Source organism: Monodelphis domestica, chromosome 2, assembly GCF_027887165.1.
Source record: "Monodelphis domestica isolate mMonDom1 chromosome 2, mMonDom1.pri, whole genome shotgun sequence".
Classification (NCBI taxonomy): Eukaryota; Metazoa; Chordata; class Mammalia; order Didelphimorphia; family Didelphidae; genus Monodelphis; species Monodelphis domestica.
In genome coordinates, this window is record NC_077228.1 from 216980715 (window position 1) to 217003025 (window position 22311).

The 22311-nt window shown below is 37.2% G+C and overlaps 1 protein-coding gene across 5 annotated transcripts in view; it reads left to right on the top strand.

Annotated features, from left to right (window-relative positions):
• The window catches only part of SLC39A11 (solute carrier family 39 member 11), a 521155-nt gene that overhangs the window by 455883 nt on the left and 42961 nt on the right, over positions 1-22311 (top strand). The gene's annotated exons all lie outside the window — the stretch shown is intronic.

Genomic DNA, 22311 nt, shown 5'->3' on the forward strand with positions numbered 1-22311 from the left:
ACTTTTGTAAGATTCTGCTGGTTTTTCTCCCTGCCATAAATCTCTTCCTATATCAATCCATTCTCCATTCACCTTACTCTAAGGGCAGGTCTGACCATGTCACCTTCCTCCTCCAGAGACTCCCTGTTACCTTCAGGATCAAATATAAGATGGTATGTTTGGCCCTTCCTAACCTGTCCACCCCTTCTAGTCCTCTTACACATTACATTGTGCTCTGACCCCAAATACTCTGATCCAATAGAATTGGCTATTACTACTCCTTGAACAAGAACACACCATCTCCCAACTCTGTGGATTTTCACTGACTGTCCTACATTTCTGAAATGCTTTCCCTCTTCATTTCTGCCTCCTGCTTTCTCTGTTTTCCTTTAAGTCCTAAAATCTTACTTCTATAAGCCTTTCCCAGTCCTTCTTAGTTCCAGTGTTTTTCTTGTGCTAATTATTTCCTATTTAATTTGTATTGTATAGCCCTTTTGTACATAATTGTTTGCATTTTGTCTCCCCCATTAGATTGTGAGCTCCTTGAGAACAAAGATTATCTCTTAACTTTCTTTGAATCCCTAGTGCTTAGCACAGTGTCTACCACACAGTAAGTGCTTAATAAATACATATTGTCTGATTGCCTACTTGAGAGGGAGATCTTTGAGTCAAATATCCATACATTTAGCAATGTCTTCCAGAATAACTGGTTGAACCAATTCACTTTTCCACCAGTAGTGTACTGCCCTTTCACAGCCCTTCCAATATTGACTATTTTTATCTTTGTCTTAGCCACAGAGGTATAACCACAGAGTTGTTTTGATTTCCATTTCTCTTATTAGTAGTCATTTAGAGTCATCTTTCATATAGTTCTTACTAGTTTGCTAGTCTTTTAAGAATTATTTACTCATAATCTTAAATGACTTACCATTGGGGAATGATTTCTTGGTCTTAACTACTTGTTTTCCTTGCCTCTATATCTTGGATATTAGAATCCTAATCAGAAATATTTGATACAAAGACCCCTCCCCATAAACAATAGCTTCTCTTATCCTCACTGCACTGGTTTTGATTGTTGTTAAACTATTCTGTCTTTTGTGATCAATTCTATCCCTGTGCCTAGTCAAGAATAATAGGCTTTCAGGGTTAGAAGGAGCCTCGGAGATCATACTCATTCCTGAAAGAGAATCCTGACTATATTGCAATGTTTTTTTAAAAACATCAAGTGAGAGGGAACCTACTACCTTCCAAGATAATTTATTCTAACAAGTGACTTCTTATAACAAGCCTTTCTTTTCACCTCTTTGTACCTTTCATCCATTGCTCTTACTTTGCTTTCTGAGACTAAGAAAAACAAGTCTGATCCTTCTTCCATGTTACAGTCCTTCAGATATTTGAAGTTACTATCATATTCTCCCAAAGTCTTCTCTCCTCTATTAGAATCAATCCAAGGCAGAAGATTGGGAAAGGCTAGGCTAGTTGGGGTTAAGTGTCTTGCCCAGGGGTACATAGCTTGGAAGTGTCTGAGCTCAGATTTGAACCCAGAACCACCTGTCTCCAGTCTTGATGCTCTATCTACTGAGCCACCTAGCTGTGTGTGGTTCTTATGTGGTGTGATCTTGAGAATCATCATCATCTTGTTCATCCTCATTTTGATGATCTCCAGTTTATCAATACTCTTCCTGAATTTGGAAATGAGCATAATACTGCTGATTTAGTCTGACCAAGGCAGAATACAAGAATATCCCTCCTTATTCCTTATCCCTTTTTAACTCAGTCCAAGTTTGCATTAGACTTCTTTGCTGCTATAACACACTGTTGATTTGTATTGAGCTTATAGTGCAGGCCACTAAAATCCTGAGATGTTTTGGGGATGAGCTACCATCTAATCAGAATGTTCCCATCCTTTACTTGTGCCATTTTAAAAAACCCAATTATATATACATTTATCCTTTTAAAATTTCATCTTATTAAATTCACCTCAACAGAGAAAGGAAATTAAATTAGTTTGAAGTAGCTCATTCTTCAAGAAGCCATTCCAGCTCTTTTATAGTCACTGTTTCCTTTTCCAAATGTTAATCAACCATCTCCCTAATGATCCATTTTTAGAATATTCTCAGGAGTCAAAGGTAAGAAGATATACCTATAGTTTGAAGACTGTTCTTTTCCCACTTTTAGAAATCATGATATTTGGCCTTCTTCAGTCTTGGGCCACCAACTCCCATCTTCCACAGTTTTTTATATATTACTAACAGTGCATCAGCAATCACATCTGCCTCCTTTTCCTCAGTACCCACAGATGTAGTTTCTCTGGGCCAGGTAATTAGAATTCTTCAAGAGCAACTTGGTACTCTCTTACTTTAAAAAAAAAAAAGTATTTAATTCATTTACATTACTTTCAGTTCCGAATTATCTCCCTCCCTCATTTATAAAAAAAAAAAACCATGTTACAAAGATACACAGCAAAATAAATAACTGTTTAACAATGTAAAAAGAAAAAGAAAAAAGAAGCTTGTCTATATTTTGAGTCTATCCGCTCTCCATCTAGATAACATGTTTCAAATTTATTCTGTATCTGGTTTATTTTGTTAATCAGAGTAGCTAACTCTCAAAAATGTCTTTCAGTAATTATGTTATTATATGAATTATTCTCCTGGTTCTATTCGCTTTATTTTGTGTCAGTTCATATGTCTTCCAAGATTTCTCTAAAACTTCCCCCTTCGTCATATCTATCACATTCATATACTATAACTTGTTCAACCATTCCCAGTTGATGGGAATGCTGTTCTCCTAATATACTTGGGTATCAATTTTCTATTAGCAAATTCTGACCTGCAATTTCAGTGCAAAGGGACATAAATATGTCCCACATATGTGGGACATAAAGCAGAAACAAATTGAGAATCCGTGGCTGTCTTCTCTTGTTATCAATTATCTCTTCTACCAACTTTCTCCCAAGAGAGCTTAATGCCTCTGTTTTGGGCCTTAGCTTCTCTCTCCAACCTCAGCTCATTCTAACTGTATTGCTTCTGACGCTCTTTTTTACAAGACCATCCCACATTATTATGGTCATCCTCTTACATGGCTTTGCTTCTTTTTTCTGTGTTTCTTTTAAAAATCTAAACTGGTCAATGAATTCTTCATGCATCCTCATTGGTCACTTCAAAAAAAACCCTATTCCCCCCCCCCTCATTAGGATTGCTACTCTCTGTGTCTTCAGAATTTCATTCTTAAGTATCTCCCACCCTTCTGGTTTTACTTATCTATAGAATTTAAGGCCATAGGATGCTTCTTTTGCATTTTTTTGTTCCCAGAACTTAGCACAGTACCAGGTACATAGTAGACAGAATAAATATTTATTGTTTGATTAACTGTGTGCTTTCGCCAAATTTAGAGCACACATGGGACATTACCTGGTCTTCTCTATCACAAACTTTAGGATATGATCTTTTCCAGCTAGGGTTCCTATCCTCTACACCCTAACCATTAGTTACTCTTCTTTGTTTTTGGCTATTCTGCTATTCTGAATCCACTTAATTTTACTATTGTCTAGCCCACATCTCTCTATCTTTGCCACAGGAATCACAATGAATTGCTTAGCCAAATGTTTGTATAAAGTTTAGGCTAACTATATCTACTATAGTCCCCTGTCAGTCAATTTAGTAACCCTGTCCAAAAAGAAATGAGATTAGTCTGGTAGGACCTGTTTTTTGATAGTCATTCTATCCACAGCTTCCTTTTTTATATATTCATGACCTATGCCATTGGTTGGTTGGTTATTGTCCTTTGTACTTCAAAGAGGATAAAAATGATGTCAGGTGATGCCTTTTGACTTGGGCACAAGTTAGATTTAAGTGAGGCAGAGTTGCACAAAATCATTGGTCTCACTCTCTCTTCCAGAATCTTCAAAGTCCAGCAAGACAAAAAGTCAAAATGACTAGTGATCCTTTTAGTAAAGTATCCTAAGATTTTGCCAAGAATAGAAGTCAAACTCACTTTCCTATAGTTTTCAGGTTCCAGTCTCTTTTCTTTATTTTGAAAATTGGGACATTTGTCATTCTCCAGTCCCCTAAGTATCTCTTCTATTCTTCACCAAGACATAGGCTCAGAATTACATCTCTTCTTAGGGTACATTTCATGTGGGCCCTGCAGGTGACAACTTGAAGATAGCTAGGTGTTGTTTTATTACTATCCCATTATGAAATATGTGATTCCTGAATGCTTAGTGTGTGACAATCAAAAGCCCTAAATCTGGCAATATTCATATCTAAATGGGTCCAAAGAAGAGAAATAAGACTTTGAGGGTCACAAAATCTATTGAACCCAAAACTTGGAGGTGATATAATGGAAAAAACATTGGCTCTTGTGGGCCAAGGACTTGGGTTCAAACTCTAGATCTTCTACTTACTTTCAGTGTGACCTTAGGCAAGTTATTCCTCCTTGAAGGCTTGTTTGATGCTACAAAAACTGATATCACCTCTTTTCGGGACCTATGGGAAATTGTCCAAGATACCACATATTTTGAAATTTTGAAATCCTTAGCTCCTGTGAGGTTATTTTCCTGGCACAACCCATTTGTTTCACCCATTTTTATTTCATTCATATCTGAATCATTTTAGTAAGCTTTAGGAGCTTGTAGCATCAGGAATATCTGGATAGATCAGTTGGTAGAACTATGTTTTACCTGATTGTTATTTTTAACCTAGTTCTTTGCATGATCTTGTGGAGGCTTGCATAGAACTAATAGCCTTGTTAGAAGAGAAAGAGTATAGCCTGAATCTAACTACTGAACTGGTATTTCTGAAGTCCTGGATCTCCACTATCACCACTGATGAGCTATGTGACCTTAGATAAATTACTTCCCTCCTTTATAACTTCCCTCAGTTGTCAAGTGGAAAGATCCTTTTCTCCTTCTGTCCCTCCCCTGCTTCATAAGGATGGTGTTCTAGAATCATGGTAGCTTCCATCTAAAACAGTCTTCTGTTTGGCATTTGAAGCCCTTCGTAGTCTGGCTCCAATCTCTCCTACTAGTCTGATTTCACATTACTCCCCCTCACACCTTCAACATTCCAGCCTAATTAGCCTACTTGATGCTCTTTTACACAACATTCCATTTCCAGGCTTAGCCCAGTCCATCCTCCAGGCTTGGGGCACATTCTCCTGCTTCACCTCTACCCTTTGAAATCCTTAGCTCTCTTCAAAGCTCAGCTCAAAAGCCACCTCCTACAAGAGGCCTTCTTCATCCTTCTAGTTGCTGAACTACTTTCTGAAATTATTTTGTATTTATTTGTTATGGACCTTATGTTTACTCATCTGTGAACCTAGGCTAGAATTAGAGGGCTTCAGTCTCAGCTGGTTTGTGCTTTCTCTGTAGCCGTAGGCAAGTCACTTCACCATCATAAGTCTATTATCTTATGGCTAGAACCCAGGTTTCCAGGTTCCCAGTGTGGTGTCTTCTCCATTACAACCAGCCATAGTACCACATAAAATCCCTGGCATTTTAATTAGAGGTCAAAAGAGTTATTTATCCTATTAGGCACCTTCTCTATCTTCTGCCCCCAGGTGAGTGAAGTACCAAAGGTGCAAATTTGGAGGGATTACCAAACACCCAGGATTATTTTTGTCCAGAGTGAAGTCGTCAGTAAAAACAATGTGTGTCTTTTTTTCTTCCGTTTAAAATTCTGATGTTGCAGAAAAAGTTCCTCAATTATTGTTGGTTTTGTATGGGGTTTCTCTGTATGTGTAGCCATTACATAGCTTTGGAGAATATTCTTAGAGCTGTTTTCAGCCTCTTAGTCAGTCAATAAACATTTATTTAGTACCTACTGTGTGCCACTAGCGAAACAAAAAGAGAGAACTATATGCAGAAGAGATACAGGACAGCACTTATGGGGATAGTTTAATGAAGCTGCCTTGGCTGGCGGGCTTTTCTTCTGCCCACACTTCTGATAAGTTATGATTGGATTGGAACAAGAAAGCTGAACTACATCTAATAGGAGAAGAGACTTCCAGTGTTAGAGCAGCTGCTTTCTGACAGCTCTTCCTATTAGTATGAAGTCTCATTTGAAGCTGGCCTCTCTGGAGTCATCTCCCTTTCTCATGTCAAGATTCTTGCTATTGTTCTTGCCTGAATTCTTAACACTTTTCAGTTCAGTTGTTTTCAATCTGGAAATTCTTCAGCTGGAAAGAACCTTAAAAGCTATGTCATTCTTTCCACTGTGTCTAGGCCAAGTGGAAGCTAGCCCAACACACAGGGATGGAGCTTCATTCATAGGACAATAAAATAAAGGATCATGCTTACAACTGGAACTGACCTTTGAGGCCATCTGGCCCACTCCCACATTTTACAAATGAGGAATCAAAGAATTAACTATTATTGTATTGAGGTAGCTTATAGGGTGCAGTAGATAGAGTGCTGGACCTGCAGAGAGGAATACTTGCATTAAAATACTGCTTAGTGATATGCTAGCAGAGTGACCCTGAACAAGTCATTTAACCTTTCCTAGCCTCAGTTTCCTCATCTATAAGAGAGTGATAATAATAGCACTTACTTCACATAGCTGTTTTGATGATCAAATGAAGAAGCATATACAAAGTAATTTATAAACTGTAAAGTTCCATGTAAATTTTAGGTGCTATTATTGTTGTTGTTGTTAACCAAGATTCAAAACCAACTCCAAATATAGTGCTTTTCCTTTATACTGTGCTGTCTCCTGGGACTGGAAGGTTCTTGAAGATTAGCTACTTGTTTCCCAGTTTTTGCTCCAAATTGCCCTTTTCACCTCTAGTAGAGTTTAAACTCCTTGAGGGCAAGGATTCTTTAGTTTCTGCCTTTCTTGTCCTCAGCACCTAGCATAGTGGGTTTAATAAATACTTAATTGGTTGAGGAGTGATTTGACACCAAGGAGAACTTTGACTTCCAGTACTTTTCTCCCCTGTCCCTCATTTTGATTCTAAAATAATTCTCATCTTTTACTGTGAGGTCTTCCAACTTAAGAGCCTAAGCACCTAGATTTGGAGCAGAAGGGGACTCCACAGATCATCCATTCTAACCCTCTCATTTTATGAATGAAGAAAGGCATGAAGTGGCTCAACTCTTTCCACTGTATCATGCCATTCCAACTAAAAAACAAAACAAAACATTTCTTCTTGGTCTTCCCTTAGAGAAGGAAAACATAGCAACTCACTTTCTTCTGAAGAATTCTTCTTTAGACATTTAGAGGCATTAGATTTCATTTCTTCAGACTAAATCCGAAGAAGAAGAAGAAGAAGAAGAAGAAGAAGAAGAAGAAGAAGAAAAAGAAGAAGAAGAAGAAGAAGAAGAAGAAGAAGAAGAAGAAGAAGAAGAAGAAGAAGAAGAAGAAGAAGAAGAAGAAGAAGAAGAAGAAGCAGAAGCAGAAGCAGCAGCAGCAGCAGCAGCAGCAGCAGCTGTTTTATTAAAAATAGTGGCTAGTACTTATAAAGCACTTTAAGGAAACTGATTAAGGAAACTCATCAGTTGCAAAGTAGTTTACAAATATTATCTCATTTGATCCTCACAACAATCCCAGGAGATAGGTGCTATTATTTATCCCCATTTTAAAGGTGAGGAATCTGAGGCAGGCAGAAGTTAAATGACTTGCCCAGGGTCACGTAGCTGGTAAGTACCTGAGGCTAGATTTAGATTCAGATTTTCCTGATGCTAGGTCACATGTTCTAATCACTGTCCTGCATCTGGAAAAACTATGAGATGGATTATTTAAAAGTTCTCAAGTATGTAGTTGTTTAGTGCCATATAACTAATATATTCAGATATCTTCCTGAATTTTTGTCATTTGAAAAAGATCTCATCCCCCATAAATTGGAGACATTAGAGAATGAAATTTGTTTCATAATAATGAGAAATTAAAAAACCCCACCTTCCAGCTCTCTTAGTGCCAAAAAGTAAGCAAGAAAGTTATGTGTAACTTTCCATGTTGGGCATGGGAAGCAACAGATGAATTGAGGAAAAAAAATGGAACAAAAATCTATTGTCCTCTGAATTTCCTTACAGAGATCAAAGCAGTTGGAACCCCCAAGAAAAGAAATAAGAATATTGTTATTGCTACAGGAAACAGATCTCCTATCTTGCCCAACAATGCTTGTTTGTACACAATTAGCCAATCAGTTAATATTTATTAGGTACCACCTATGTGTCAGGCACTATAATAAGCATCAGAGGTACAAAAAAGAAGCAAAAGACAGTTCCTGCCCTCAAAGAACTTACAGACAAGTGAACAAATAAATATAAAGCAAGGTACATATAGAATAAATAGGAAGTAATTACAGAAGGAAGAACTGGAACTATGAGAAGTGGGAAAGGCTTCATGTAGAAAGTGGGATTTTAGTTGAGACTTAAAGGAATTCAGAGAGTTTAGTGGTCAAAGTAGAGGAGAGAGAGCATTCCACACATGGGGGAAAATCAGAGAAAATGTCAAAGGTTGAGAGATGGAATTCATGAAATACCCAGCAGGACAGTGTCACAGAATTAAATAGTACCTATTGGGATGTAAAGGTTTAAGACTGGAAAGATAGGAGGGAACTAGTTTATGAAAGACTTTGAATGCCAAAGATTATATATTTGATCCTAGAGGCAATAAGAAGCTATTGGAGTTTATTGAGTAGGATGGGTGACATGATCAGACCTGTGCTTTAGGAAAATCACAGACTTGATGCTTTGCTCTTTCAATCACAGCCTAGTGATGGAGTTTTGATCTCTTTATGGACTCAGTGTAAAGTTACTGAACCACTTTCCACCAAAAATTTCCCACCAGTTGAATTGTGGGCAAGAGAATCCATCAAAATTGGATTCTGAAAATAAGATCCTGAGCAAAGAAACCTAAATCTAGTAATTCAGGGATTTCCACTGTCCATGCCCCACCAATTAAGTAGCTGAATCATGTGAAATACAATAAGGTGGCACAGATCAACACAGAAGGCTTTTGTTCACTAGGTGCCAAGCAGAGAACAGACATTGTTTTGGCAGCTTTTAACATCCTCCATCCTGAAGCTGTTCTTTCCCCATAGATCTTTAAGAACAGCAAAAGCAGACATTCATTTTTTGTTTTAGTTTTGTAATGAGTTTTTTGAGTGTAAGGAGCCATGAGAACCAGTACTTCCCTTGATTCAGAGTTAAGTATCTGCCATCTTGGGCACATTACTATAGTCAGGCAAAATTGTAAAGAAGGCAAAGTCTCTTACTGTCCTTTTTTACTCCCCCTTTTAGGCTTTTGGTATCTCGTCTCCCTAGGCATACGGAATCTGTTGTGCTTCTTCTAAACTACTCAGGGTTGTTTATAATGAAGAACTTTATCTTAATTTTTTTTATCTTTCAGTGTATCTTATTTTTTCCCAATGACATGTAAAGGCAATTTTTAATGTTAGTTTTCTAAAATTTTGAGTTCCAAATTCTTTTCTTTCCCTTCTCCCTCCCCTTACCCTCCTCCCTGAGATGGTAAGCAATTTGATGTTATATATGTAATATCTTGCAAAAATATTTCTATATATTGGTCATCTTGTGCAAGAAGATACATATTTTTTAAACCACAGAGAAAATAAAGTGAAAAATAGTATGCTTAGATCTACTTTAAGATTCCATTAGTTCTTTCTTTGGAAGTAGAAAGCACTTTTTATTCTCCTTAAGAATTGTATTGGGAGGCGGAGTCAAGATGGCAGCTTAGCAAGCAGCAAAAGTTCAGACCTTGTGGAAGACCCTTCCTTACTGATACAGACTGAATGCTCCTAGGGCACCGAAATTCAAGCTGAACAACAGGACAGAAGCGGGGAACCCTTCTTCTGGACTCAAATCAAAAGGTACGCCCCCCCAAAGCCGGAATCCGAGAATACTCAGGGCTAAGGGGAAGGCAGAGGGAAGGTCCCAGGACCACTCCCCCCACAACCCAGAGGGCTGAGCCCCCAGCAGCAGCGGGAACCTCTGAGCAGGCAAAGGTGCTGGTTTGGAGGGTCTACCTTGTGAGCAGCGGGGTGCCTGGCTTGGAGCATCCAGCTTGGACAGCGGGGAGGAAGCCAGGGAGAGACGCAGTGGCTGGGTCCCTCCATTGGGCTCCAGTCTCGCCGTTGCCTCGGGGCACATCCAGACCAATCCAGTTCTACCTAATTCCATCAGAACTCCTTAGAGTTTAGGGAGGCTGGCAAAGGCACTTGCAGATAGCAGAGAAGCATCTGGAGAGAACTGGAGAGAGCCTGGGTGGCCCAGCCTTCCAGGAGTCCTCAGAGCCTCAGAGCTTCATACCACATACAGCCCAACCCACTTGAACTCAATCCAATCAAAAGCCTCCAGAGGACAGGGAAGCTAACATTCCTCCCCTAGAGACTGTACCAAGAGATCTGACAAAGCTCCAAGAAGGGAGACTGACAGCCCCAAAACCAAAACAAAATGAGAGAAGCAAGAGCACAGCCAAATACGGGGAGCAAAGAAGGGGTAAACTCGAGCAAACAACAGAAAAAGAAGAAAGAAATTACAATAGACAGCTTCTGCACAGGTAATGAGCAAAGAGCGAATGAAACAGAGGGGGAGGGATCAGCAAAGGAAAAGTCAGAAATCCCAGCGAATTGGATACGGGCTTTGGAAGAACTCAAAATGCAATTCAAAACACAATTAAGAGAGGCTGAAGACAATCGGGAAAAGAATTTAAAAACTAAGATAAGTCATCTGGAAACAGAAAATAGTGTCTTGAAAGTCAAAATCAACCAGCTGGAAAATGAGGCAAAGGAGATGAAAGATGAGGCAAAGCAGATGAAAGATGAGGTGAAGAAGATGAAAGATGACCTCCATAGAAAATCAGACCAGAAAGAGAAGGATGACCAAAAAACTAAGGATGAAATCCAGTCTTTAAGAACTAGAATACAACAACAAGAATCGAGCAACCTCACAAGGCAGCAGGACACTATAAAACAAAACCAAAAGAATGAAAAAATTGAGGAAAATATGAAGCATCTCATTCACAAAACAGAGGATTTAGAAAATCGTTCAAGGAGAGACAATTTAAGAACTATTGGCCTACCAGAAGACCATGACAAAAGAAAAATCCTGGACATTATATTACAGGAAATTATTAAAGAAAACTGCTCTGAAATCCTTGAACAAGAGGGAAAAGTGGAGATTAATAGAATCCACAGATCATTTCCTGTACTTAATCCCCAACTGACAACACCCAGGAATGTTATAGCCAAATTCAAGAACTATCAGACCAAAGAAAAGATATTACAAGCTGCCAAGAAGAAGTCATTCAGATACCAAGGAACCACAGTGAGGATAACTCAGGATCTGGCTGCATCCACACTGAAAAAAAGAAAGGAATGGAATATGATATTCCGGAAAGCAAGAGAACTAGGTCTACAACCAAGAATCAACTACCCAGCAAAACCGACTATATTCTTACAGGGGAAAGTATGGTCTTTCAACAAAATAGAAAAATTTCAAGAATTCGTAAAGAAAAGACCAGACCTGAACAGAAAATTTGATGTCCAAGTACAGAACTCAAGAGAATCATCAAAAGGTAATTAAAAAAGAGGGGAAAAAAGAAAAACAACAAAAAAATTTTTTAAGAGACTCAATAAGTTAAAATGATAGGTATCCCTATAAGAAAAGAGGTCATTGGTAACTCTTAAAAACTGTTGTTATTACCTGGTCAGCAAAAAGAAGTATACTTAGAGGGAAGAGCAACAAACTGTATAGGATGAAAGGACAAGACATAAATAGGTATATAGATATATGCATGCAAAAATACATACGCATGAGTATGCATATATATATATGTATATAAATAACTAGAGCTTAAAATAGGTTAATATTAAAAGAAATGGGAAAAGAAACAAATGGGGGTAAATTTATATGTCATAAAGAAGCTCATGGTAGGAGGGGGGAGAACATCAATACACTGGAAGGGTAAAGAGTTCGGAGACAGGAAATACTCAACGTTTACATGCTTTGAAAGTGACTCAAAGAGGGGAAAACAATCCAATCCATTGGGGGCAGAGAATAGATTTGCACCCTATAGGGGAGTAGAAGGGGAACAAACGGTCTGGTGGGGAAGGAAGCAATACAAGAGAGGGAGGGAGCGGGGGGTTAATTTTAGAAAGACTACAGGGAAAATAAGGGGGGGATAAATAGGGAGGGGGGTAGAAAGGGAAGTAAAATAAGGGTGGAGACAAGGGGGACTGTTAAAAGCAAACATTGGTATAGAAGGAAATAGTGAAAGAAGAAAAGGCAGGAAAAGGAGCAGAAATCAAAATGCTGGGAAATACACAGCTAGTAATCATAACTCTGAATGTGAATGGAATGAACTCACCCATAAAACGCAAGCGAATAGCAGAGTAGATTAGAGTCTGAAACCCTACCATATGCTGTCTACAAGAAACACATATGAGAAAGGTAGATACACATAGGGTGAAAGTAAGAGGGTGGAGCCAAATCTATTGGGCATCAACTGACAAAAAGAAGGCAGGAGTCGCAATCATAATATCCGACAAAGCCAAAGTAAAAATAAATCTAGTTAAAAGAGATAGGGAAGGTAATTACATCCTGATAAAAGGCAGTATAGACAGTGAGGAAATATCTGTACTCAACATGTATGCACCAAATGGCATAGCATCCAAATTTCTAAAGGAGAAACTAGAGGAACTCAAGGACGAAATAGATAGAAAAACTATACTAGTGGGAGACCGAACCTTCATCTATCTAAACTAGATAAATCAAACCAAAAAATAAATAAGAAAGAGGTAAGAGAAGTGAATGAAATCTTAGAAAAATTAGAGTTAGTAGACATGTGGAGAAAAATAAATAGGGACAAAAAGGAATATACCTTCTTTTCAGCAGCACATGGCACATTCACAAAGATTGACCATGTACTAGGGCATAAAAACATTGCAAACAAGTGCAAAAGAGCAAAAATAATAAATGCAACCTTCTTAGATCACAATGCAATGAAAATAATAATAAGTAAGGGTACATGGAGAGGCAAATAAAAATTAATTGGAAATTAAACAATATGATTCTCCAAAATCAGTTAAAGAATAAATCATAGAAACAATAACTTCATTGAAGAAAAAGACAATGATGAGACATCCTTTCAAAATCTATGGGATGCAGCCAAAGCAGTACTCAGGGGGAAATTTATATCCTTGAGTTCATATAGTAACAAATTAAGAAGGGCAGAGGTCAATGGATTGGGCATGCAAATTAAAAAATTAGAAAGTGAACAAATTAAAAATCCTCAGATGAAGACTAAATTAGAGATCCTAAAACTCAAAGGAGAAATTAATAAAATTGAAAGTCAAAGAACTATTGATTTAATAAATAAGACTAGAAACTGGTACTTTGAAAAAACAAATAAAATAGACAAAGTACTAGTCAGTCTAATTAAAAAAAGGAAAGAAATAAACCAAATTGACAGTATCCAAGATGAAAAAGGAGACCTCACCTCTAATGAAGAGGAAATTTTTTTTTAAAAGATATATATATATTTTCCAAATTACATAAAAATAACAATATTCAACATATGTTTTCTGAAATTACAAGATTCAGATTATATCCCTCCCAACCTCTAGAAGTGGTAGACAATTTGGTGTGGGTTATACATGTATTATCATGCAAAATATGCTTCCATATTGGCCAGTGTTGTAAGAGAGTACTCCTCTAAAACCAAAACCCCAAAATAAAAACACAAATAAACTAAAGTGAGTAATAGTACACTTTGATCTGCAATCCAACTCAAATAGTTATGAAGAGGAAATTAAGGCAATCATTAAAAACTACTATACCCAATTATATGGCAACAAATATGGCAATCTAGGTGATATGGATGAATACTTACGAAAATATGAATTGCCTAGACTAAAAGAGGAAGAAATAAATTATCTTAACAATCCCATTTCAGAAAAAGAAATTGAACAAGCCATCAAAGAACTCCCTAAGAAAAAATTCCCAGGTCCAGATGGATTCACAAATGAATTCTATCAAACATTCAAAGAACAACTAATCCCAATATTAAACAAAATATTTGACAGAATAGACCAAGAAGGAGTTCTACCAAATTCATTCTACGACACAAACATGGTACTGATCCCAAAGCCAGGCAGGTCAAAAACAGAGAAAGAAAACTATAGACCAATCCCCCTAATGAATATAGACGAAAAAATCCTAAATGGGATACCAGCAAAAAGACTCCAGCAAGTCATCACAAGGGTCATCCACTATGACCAGGCAGGATTCATACCAGGAATGCAAGGATGGTTCAATATTAGGAAAACCATCCACATAATTGACCATATTAACAAGCAAACTGACAAAAATCACATGATTATCTCAATAGATGCAGAAAAAGCCTTTGATAAAATACAACACCCATTCCTATTGAAAACACTATAAAGTATAGGAATAGAAGGGCCTTTCCTAAAAATAATAATCAATATATATCTAAAACCATCAGCAAACATCATCTGCAATGGGGATAAATTAGAAGCCTTTCCAATAAGATCAGGAGTAAAACAAGGATGCCCATTATCACCTCTATTATTTAATATTGTACTAGAAACACTAGCAGTAGCAATTAGAGAAGAAAAAGAAATTGAAGGTATTAAAATTGGCAATGAGGAGACCAAGCTGTCACTCTTTCCAGATGATATGATGATTTACTTAAAGAATCCTAGGGAATCAACCAAAAAGTTACTCAAAATAATCAACAACTTTAGCAAAGTTGTAGGATACAAAATAAACCCGCATAAGTCATCAGCATTTCTATATATCTCTAACCTATTTCAGTAGCAAGAACTAGAAAGAGAAATTCCATTTAAAATCACCCTAGACAATATAAAATACTTAGAAGTCTATCTGCCGAGACAAACACAGGAACTATATGAACACAACTACAAAACACTTTCCACACAGCTAAAACTAGATCTAAATAATTGGGAAAACATTGATTGCTCATGGGTGGGACAAGCTAACATAATAAAAATGACAATCCTACCCAAATTAATTTACTTATTTAGTTCCATACCCATTGAACTACCAAAAAACTTCTTTACTGAATTAGAAAAAATCATAACTAAGTTCATTTGGAAGAACAAAAGATCAAGGATATCCAGGGAAATCATGAAAAAAAAAAATGCAAAGGAAAGAGGACTTGCAGTCCCAGATCTCAAATTATACTATAAATCAGTGGTCATCAAAACAATATGGTACTGGCTAAGAGACAGAAAGGAGAATCAGTGGAATAGACTTGGCGTAAATGATCTCAGTAAGACAGTTTATGACAAACCCAAAGACCCCATCTTTTGGGACAAAAATCCATTATTTGATAAAAACTGCTGGGAAAACTGGAAGACAGTGTGGGAGAGATTAGGTTTGGATCAACACCTCACACCGTACACCAAAATAAATTCAGAATGGTAGAACGACTTGAACATAAATAAGGAAACTATAAGTAAATTAGGTGAACACAGAATAGTATACATGTCAGACCTTTGGGAAGGGAAAGATTTTAAAACCAAGTAAGACTTAGAAAGAGTCACAAAATGTAAAATAAATAATTTTGAGTACATCAAATTAAAAAGTTTTTGTACAAACAAAACCAATGTAACTAAAATCAGAAGGGTAGTAACAAATTGGGAAACAATCTTCATAAAAACCTCTGACAAAGTTTTAATTACTCAAATTAACAAAGAGCTAAACCAGTTGTACAAAAAATCAAGCCATTCTCCAATTGATAAATGGGCAAGCAACATGAACAGGCAGTTCTCAGCCAAAGAAATCAAAACTATTAATAAGCACATGAAAAAGTGTTCTACATCTCTTATAATCAGAGAGATGCAAATCAAAACAACTCTGAGGTATTACCTCACACCTAGCAGATTGGCTAACATAACAGCAAAGGAAAGTAATGAATGCTGGAGGGGATGTGGCAAAGTAGGGACACTAATTCATTGCTGGTGGAGTTGTGAATTGATACCACCATTCTGAAGGGCAATTTGGAACTATGCCCAAAGGGCGATAAAAGACTGACTGCCCTTTGATCCAGCCATAGCACTGCTGGGCTTGTACCCCAAAGAGATAATAAGGAAAAAGACGTGTACAAGAATATTCATAGTTGCGCTCTTTGTGGTGGCCAACAATTGGAAAATGAGGGGATGCCCTTCAATTGGGGAATGGCTGAACAAATTGTGGTATATGTTGGTGATGGAATACTATTGTGCTCAAAGGAATAATAAAGTGGAGGAATTCCATGGAGACTGGAACAACCTCCAGGAAGTGATGCAGAGCGAGAGGAACAGAACCAGGAGAACATTGTACACAGAGACTAATACACTGTGGTATAATCGAACGTAATGGACTTCTCCATTAGTGGCGGTGTAATGTCCCTGAACAACTTGCAGGGATCCAGGAGAAAAAAACACCATTCATAAGCAAAGGATAAACTATGGGAGTGGAAACACCAATGAAAAGCAACTGCTTGACTACAGGGGTGGAGGGGATATGACAGAGGAGAGACTCTAAATGAACACTCTAATGCAAATACCAACAACGTGGAAATGGGTTTGAATCAAGAACACATTTGATACCCAGTGAAATCACGCATGGGCTTTGGGAGAGGTGGTGGGAGGGAGGGAAAGGAAGAAAAGAAAATGATCTTTGTTTCCAATGAATAATGTTTGGAAATGAACAAATAAAAATAAAAAATAAAAAAAAAGAATTATATTGAACCATTGTTTTAGTATCCTTGTTTTCCCACATCCTCTCTAATATTTATCCTTTCCCTTTTTGTCCTGTTAGCCAATCTGATGATGTTAGCCAATATGAAGTGGTAACTCAGAGTTATTTTAATTTACTTTTTTCTAATCAATAGTGATTTGGAGCATTTTTTATGTAACTATAGCTATTTTTAATTTCTTCATCTGATAACAGCCTGTTCATATCCTTTAACTATTTATCAACTTGGGAAAGACTTGTAATCTTATAAAGTTGACTCAGTTCTCTATATATTTGAGAAAGGAGGCCCTTATCAGAGACATTTGCTATGAAATTTTTTCCAAGTATTTTTGTTTATCATCAAATCTTCATTGAATTGGTTTTGTTTGTGTACAAACTTTTAAATTTAATGTATTCAAAATTAACCATTTATATCTTATAACATTCTCTTTGTCTTGTTTTATTATAAATTCTTACCTTATCCATAAATCTTCTCAGGTAAATTATTCTATGTTCTCCTAATTTATTTATGGTATCACCCTTTATTTATAAATCATTCATCCATTTTGACTTTATCTTGGTACTTGGTGTTGTTAAGGGTAAAATTAGGGTTGAGATTGAATATAAATTTAGTTGGTCACCAGGGATTTAATTTCTAAATCCCAATGAAACACTCAAGTAAGAATGGAATTTTATGGTGGTTTATTTACAATAGAAGAAAGAAATAAAGAATGAGAGAGAGAGGAAAATAATTTAAACTTCTCCAGCCTGGGCTGAGCCAGGCAGGAGTTCAGAGGCCTTGGCCAAGGGGGCCTCCCCAGAAACCAAGGGAAAGGGGAGTCAGTCTTATCCCTCACCACATGACCGTATCAAGGAAGCAGTCTGAGGAGCTCCTCCAGGCTTGAGCTCCAGGGTCAATTCCGCCAAAGCTCCCTCCCCACAGGAAGTAACACAAAATATAAAGGCAGTTCTTTACATCATTTCCTGTGTCTCATATGTGCCAATGGTGGCTTAAGCTTGGCTTAGGACAGCCCAGGGGTCAGTCAGTTATTTCTGATTTGTCACTTACTAGCACATGCCAGTCATAGGCCTTCCTCCCTAACACTTAATCCTTAAGTTTGGGTGTATACATTCCTAGGTGCTAGACTAAGCAAAATGGAGAAAATCTAAAATTCACAATACCCCTGATGATGATTGGGGGACTAGTCTCCCCAGTTGATCACTAAACATAATCATCCTGAAGCTCTAAATTTTCTAACTACAGGTGCATACAAAATTTTACCTTCTAAGAGAAAACTACAATAGTTAGAGATAAGAGGGAAATAGAAGAGAGAAAGATAGCAAAACCAATGTTTTTCAGGGCACATTGACAAAAACCAATTAGGGGGCAGTCCCCTTTTGGCCTAAGAGTGTACATTCAAAATAAATGTTCAATCAACATTCAGTTCAATCAACTGCACCCTAAGGTTCATTCTGGATCTTCAGGTGTCTTTCTGCAAACAGTTCATTCTTTGGGTTTTAGGAATTAGCAATCTTCTTTCCCTGAAGATCTTTCTCGAACAAAATTTTAAATCTTAGATTTTATGAAAATATAATCCCCCCTGAAGAGGGTGTTGAGAAACACCCAGTTCAGCTCAGGATGCAAGGTTGAGTTATGGAGTGTGTGAGTCAATTATCAAAAGAATAAACAAAAAACAAACCAAAACAAAAACATAAAAAAATGGAAGAAAAATTAAAAAAAATTTTTGGAGAAGGAAGAATTCAAAATCAGAATCAAAATATCAAAATCTATGCCAAATTTTTAGTAATAGGCCCTTGTATTAGGGTTTAATAATTTTCTAACAGGCCCTTGTATTAGGGTTCAATTAAATTTCTATCAGGTTCTTATCAGGGTCCAATTAAAGTAGTTTTTATCCCGCAAATCTGTAGGACAGAATGCAGTAATATTTCACTTACCCATTTGCAGCCAAGGCTACAGGAAGTTGCCATACTATAAGAGAGAAAAAAGGACCAGATTTTTATTGTGACAGGGAAGTGTCATTCCCTGGTCTGATTTTATCTTCATTCTCAGGGATAGGGGGAGCAGGATGATAGCCAAACTGTCGTACTTGTCTGTGAGTATTTCAAAAAGAGTGTGGATACAAGGAAATCCTATGTCTTAACATATGTCAAGCGTCGCAACCTCCAGTCTCACACTAGGTTCAAGTCCTTTTGTATTGACTTAGGAGTGCCTCAATCCTACCTGGATTGGTTTCTTTCTTTTTGACCTGTGTGCTCATTTTTGACACTATTCAGGTTAAGTCTGTGCTCTTTTTTGATCCCATTTCCTAGAACCAGACACAAACATTAATCACAATCCCCTAACAATTATCAATAAATGGCAGGTTCCCACAGTCTAAAGCTATTTGGGTATGCATTAATATTATAGCACATAAAATATAGATATACATATATTTTAAACTTATATTACTACAGAATAAAAAATTAATACTGATTGTATGTACCTTAAGTACAAGAAATAAGAAAAGGGAAAAAAATCAAATATTCTAATCAAATTTTGGTCTATGCCTAGTTTCTGCCATACTATTTTCCAGTTTTCCTAGCAGTTTTTTACAAATAGTGAGTCCCCTCCCCCCAAAACTTGGATCTTCGAGTTTATCAAATACTATATTATTATGGTCATTTATTGCTGTGTGTTAAGTACCTATTTCATTGATCTACTACTCTATATCTTAGCCAGTTCCAGATAGTTTTGAAGATTATTGCCTTATAATACAGTTTGAAATCAGATACAACTATGCTGCCTTCTTTCATTTTTTTCATTAGTCCCCTTGATATTCTTGACCAAAATTTTATTCTTCTGATGAATTTTATTATTTTTTCTAGCTCTGTGAAATAATTATTTAGTAGTTTGATATGTATAGGGTTTAATAGGTAAATTAATTTAAGTAGAATTGTCATGTCTATGATATTGGCTCAGCCTACCCCTGAGCAATTAATGTTTTTCCAGTTGTTTAAGTCTAACTTTATATGTGAAAAAAGTGTTTCATAATAGTGTTTATATAGTTCCTGAGTTCATCTTGTCAGGTAAACCCCCCAGGTATTTTATATCATCTATTATTTTAAATGGGATTTCTCTTTCTATTTCTTGCTGTTGGACTTTGTTGGTGGTATATAGAAACGTTGATAATTTATGTGAGTTTATTTTATATCCTGCAACTTTACTAATTTCTTAAATTAATTTTTTGGTTGATTCTCTAGGATTCTTTAATTGATTCTCTAGGATTTTTGGTTGATTCTCTAGGATTCATTTCACCTTGCAAAGATTTTCCTCATTGCTTATGCTAATTCCTTTAATATCTTTTTCTTTTATTTTCTTTTCTACTAGTGGGGTATAATATATTTACAGATAAGACTTACAGTGAACCAAAATATGCCACTCTTCAATTTCTACCCATGGCTTCTAGTTTTACCTTTTGGGGTTTGATGGTGTTCAGTTGTTTCAGACGCACCCAACTCTTCATGATCCCATTTAGTTTAGTTGTTTTTTTTTTTTTGGCAGAGATCCCAGAGTGGTTTGTCATTTCCTTTTCCAGCACATTTTACAGATGAGGAAACTGAGGCAAACAAGGATTTAAGTCACTTTTCCCAGGTCATACTGGTAGTACATGATTAAGGTCAGATTTGAATTTGGGAAGACAAGTCTTTCTGACTTCAGAGGCATAGATGTTATGGGACTAAAAAGGGCCAAGAGCCCCTTCCCTGGCATTACTGTTCCATGGGGGACTTCTTATGGAGAACGACAGTCTCAAGAATGTCAGATGAAAGCCACAGAATCAAGGGGTTCTTTTCTGCATTCTCCAGGGAGGACCTGAAGGACTTATAATAATTGCAAGGCTTTCTTCCAAAATAGAAATGGTTTTCTCTTCTCTCTGCTTTGATCAAGAAGGTATACTCACTCTCTGCTCATGTATGTCCACGTATAGAGAAGAGATATCTATCAAAGAGCCTCAACCTCCAACAAGCTATTATCCTTGTTTATCTTATCAAGATGATACTAAACCAGGCTTCCTTTGAACAAGGGATTTATTCTTTGTAGGCCAGGCATCTGTTGCAGGTCACCAGGACCATGCAGAAATATACCCTGCAAGGCAGAAAATAGTGTGAAAGGAGACATTGTCTCAGGAAAACACCGTTATTCTCATAAGCAAGCTTATAGGCCTCCTACTGTCTAATAAATGGATTTGCCATGGGGTTAGAGGCCTCTAGGCCTTGGCAAGAACATGGGGCAATATGCTTTATTTCTTTTTTCCCAGTAGCCTTCAGCACTTCAGGACCTATTACATGCACAATGCTAGACAGTTTGCAAAGGAAAGTAAGGCAGGTCCCTTGCTTTTATGGTATTTATAATCTAGTTGGGAAATCAGATCATGCATTTACAAGGAAGATTAAATAATAACAACTTGAGAGTTGACTAACGGTTCAAGAAAACCACAGAAAGATGTAATTAGATTGTATGTAATTAACTGAAAAAAATTGCACAGATAATAACTGATAGAATAATTGGCATTTACATAGCACTCTAAGATAGATAAAGCATCTTCTCAATGGAACCTATAGGACTTTAGAAGAAGGAAAGATTATTTAATTTTGGAATGATCAGGGAATGTTCTACAGAGGAGATGAAGTCCTAGGATATTAGAATTTTAATGAATGATGAGAGATGGGGAAGGAAGGGATTTTTCTCGCCTCTAACCACCGCATAGGATCTCTCTTGCTTTTGAGTCAGGCAAGCTTTTGTGTGTCTCCACCCCAACCTAAAAACAGAAACAAGTGAACTATCTTTCAGAAGTCCAGTGAAGGGGGCATCTGGGTGGCTCAGTGGATAGAGAGCCAGGCTTAGAAACTGGAAGTCCTGGGTTCAATTTTGGACTCAGACACTTCCTAGCTGTGTGACCCTGGGCAAGTCACTTAACCCTCACTGCCTAACCCTTACTGTTCTTCTGCCTTGGAACCAATACACAGTATTGATTCTAAGATGGAAGGTAAGGGCTTTTTAAAAAGAAAAAAAAATTTAAAGAAGTCTTGCACAGAGGGAAAGGAGGATATAGACGAGGGAAATAACTCCTTCATACTGAATCACAGTATGATCCTCTCAGAACACAGAAACTAGCTCCAGTAGACAGGAAAGAGAAGGAAGAGGCCTCTCTCAATGAAGAACTGACCTCATTGAATATGGGAATAGCAAGGGATTCTTCTCCTTGAGAATAGAGCACAGTAAAAAGTTCAGAGTCTGGGCAAGATAGACTAGGAGTGGTTGTTTCAGATGATTCCTGCCCTGGGCTCTGGAGCTCCTTGTAGTTTGCCCAGAACTTTGTAGGAGTAAAAATTTATTATTTAAGATTATTTAGAAGAGATGGAATTTGTAATTGTGGGGCCCATGCAGGCCACTGTTGTCAAGCAAGCAGAGAAGAATGATACCTTTGGGAAATGAGTTTCATAGTTTTGCCAAATGGAGCATTCTTCTTTTAAAAGAAGAATAAGTGAACTGGGCAAAGCCCAGACACTTTTTCCCAGGCTCTTATTGGCAGAATTTTCATTACCCC